This window comes from Penaeus monodon, chromosome 15 (assembly GCF_015228065.2).
Source record: "Penaeus monodon isolate SGIC_2016 chromosome 15, NSTDA_Pmon_1, whole genome shotgun sequence".
NCBI lineage: Eukaryota > Metazoa > Arthropoda > Malacostraca > Decapoda > Penaeidae > Penaeus > Penaeus monodon.
In genome coordinates, this window is record NC_051400.1 from 20,002,808 (window position 1) to 20,005,535 (window position 2,728).

General features: G+C 31.2%; 1 long non-coding RNA gene across 1 annotated transcript in view; it reads left to right on the forward strand.

The window, feature by feature from the left end:
- The window catches only part of LOC119582129, a 4,507-nt gene extending 3,214 nt beyond the window's left edge, over nucleotides 1–1,293 (forward strand). Inside the window, exon 3 of the long non-coding RNA XR_005229619.1 lies at nucleotides 1,162–1,293. This is a non-coding gene — a long non-coding RNA (uncharacterized LOC119582129). The remainder of the gene's footprint in view (nucleotides 1–1,161) is intronic.
- Nucleotides 1,294–2,728: the final 1,435 nt, after the last annotated feature.

Below are 2,728 nucleotides of genomic sequence, written 5' to 3' on the forward strand. Positions count from 1 at the left end.
AAGTCTGACAGAAGGTTTTTGAGCTTTTTACTTACGGTTTTCACATATTCATTTTGAATTTTCTAGTTTTTGTGTAATATTTTGTTAGTGGCAGATCATTTTCTATTAGTGGATATTCCATTGAAGTTGTTTTTCTTGTAATTTCTTTAGAAAGTCCATATCTTTCTAGTGGAGTTTTAAATCTATTGTAGTACGAACTTTTCCCATAATTCCTTTTTGTTCATATTATTATAAGTCGCTTTGCTAAAAACAAAATTTATATCTAATTGGTTTGGTTATTCTAGGCTTTTTTCTCCATTATTGTAAGCTTTATTTTTTCTTTTTTAATGTCATTGCATTCCATGTTTCACCAGTTTATTTGGTTATCTTTAAATTTTCTTGTTCCACGGAAATATTTTAGAAACATATTTTTTTATCATTTCTGTAATTTTATCAAGTGAAGTTAAATTTCCTGTTTCTGTTTTATTTAATTCTCTTTGGATTTCCTTCCATCCTTCTTGCGTATATTGCCATTTTTTTCTTTTACAAACTGTTATCTTTATGTATGTTATCTTTTTAATATTATGACAAATGGTCATTATCTAGATGAGATGCCGTTTTTAAATGAATATTGCTTAGGTTGGTGATCCAAATACTAGGTCCATTGTTGATTCTTTGGCTTTTTGGGATCAACTTTAGTTGTTTGATTTTTGGAGTAAACATTATTATATTATTTTGACTTATCCACTTTATTATACTTTTGCTTGTTTTATTAATTTGTTTGTAACTTATATTATCATTCCAGTATGGATGGTGAGCATTGAAGTCTCCCTTTATTAATTTGGATCTGTGAGTTGGTCTGTATGTATTGGAATTCTTCTGTTTTATATCATTACATGGGTTTATAATATTAATATGTTCAACCACTTGTTTTTGTAGTTTACCTTTAATCCTAGAATTTCTACTCTGTCGTTATATCTGTCTCTTAGTTTGATTCCTTGAACTGTAAGTAATTTTTGATGCATATAGCTATACCTCCTATTGTTTAGGGTAAGTGGGGTAAAATGCGACACGGGGCAAAATGAGACATTTTTGTTCATATTGAAATCTGGCCTCCTTTTCCCAAAAACAATTCAACTCATTCTTCAGTGTGTTAAATGATCACTTGCGCCTGTTTCTCAGTGTTTGTCTTGACTTTCGATGGCGAAGTGAACACAAACGGCTTCCAGAGAAACTCTCTGACAATCAGAGCCACCATTTTCCACTGCCTTATTACAAGTGTTGGACATATTTTTGCCCTCTTTTTGCAAACGTTGTAAGGTGAGTGAGATAAAGCTTTTTCTTTCTGTTAATTTGGGTGTGATTTTCCATTCTTGAGAAAGATTGGCCCAATAAGAAGCATTTTTTTCCTTTTTTTAATTATCTTTCTCCTGTGATGAAATGGGGCAAAATGCGACAGCAGTCAAACCATTGGCCTAAATTTGCATAAGACTGCTGACTTTCACTCTTCATTATGGTAAACCATTTGCCTAGTGCAAGTGGCCACTTATCAAAGTTTAGAAAAGGATAGAAGGATGTTATAAAACTTGACCAGTCTTATTTTTTCGTTCGTGTGGCATATTTTGCGTGACATTTTTTGGTTTGGAAAGTTTTGAATATTTTTCTGACACTGTTATTCAGACAAATTGTTCCAATCTGTTGTGTGGACGGACAATGTTCGGAACAATTGTTGTACAACACGTTTGAAGCTCATGAACTTTTTTTTGCTTGAAACTTTGTGTCATTCTTTTTTGGGGGTTTTGGAATTTTTTCTGAACAAAGCATCTGTCTCGATCAATGCCTATGTCCCCCTGGGATTGTTTGCTGTTGCTTGGCAATGATACTTCTAAATTTTACTAAGCAATGTTGATTTTAAAGAGTTATAAACAAGGATTAACTAAGATTAATGGTGTGTCTCATTTTGCCCTGTGTGCGGGGTAAAATGAGACATTAGACCTATTGAAAATTATAAAGGAAAATTCTCAAATTTAACATGGTAGATAGGTTTTGCTTTTGTTTATTGTAATTCTTATACTTGAAACATTATGTTATAGCCTTGTATTCTTATATCCAGATCTTCATGTGTGAAGAAATGTTGAAAATTTGCTTAAGTGTCTCATTTTGCCCCACATTACCCTATACTATCTTTTCTAATTATTGTGTAGTTATTTAGAGTAAATTTGTTTTTCTCTTTTAACCATGTCTCTGTTTAAGGCTATTATGCCTGGAGTTTCTTTATATATGAGATATGTTATATATATTTTCTGTTCAGCATGGATTTTGCATTCCATAATACAAATTTGTTCATTTTTGAAATTGAACAAATCTTTAGCATATTGCTAATTTCATTATTAACTCCATTGTGTTTGAATTATTAATTTATCTGAGTTTAAGTTTTTATTATTTTTGTTATCATCTTGAATATGTTTTTAGCAACCTTTGTCCAATAAAAGTCCTGGGTTTGGTTTTCTGGTTTGTTTTTATTCTTTGGCCTAAAGTAAGGCTTTGTGGTTCTGTCAATTCCTGTGCATATGTTTGCATTCTGTTGTTTTCTGTAGGTTGAAGGATATGCTTTCATAGGCTTATTGTGTATTATTTGTTTTGTTTCCTTTGTTTGTTTCTGTCTTTATTTTTGTTTCTTGTGTTGCTTACTTGCTTTTTTTGCTAGGGTTTTTAGTTGTTGTAATTGTCTTTTTATCTTTAAGTTTGG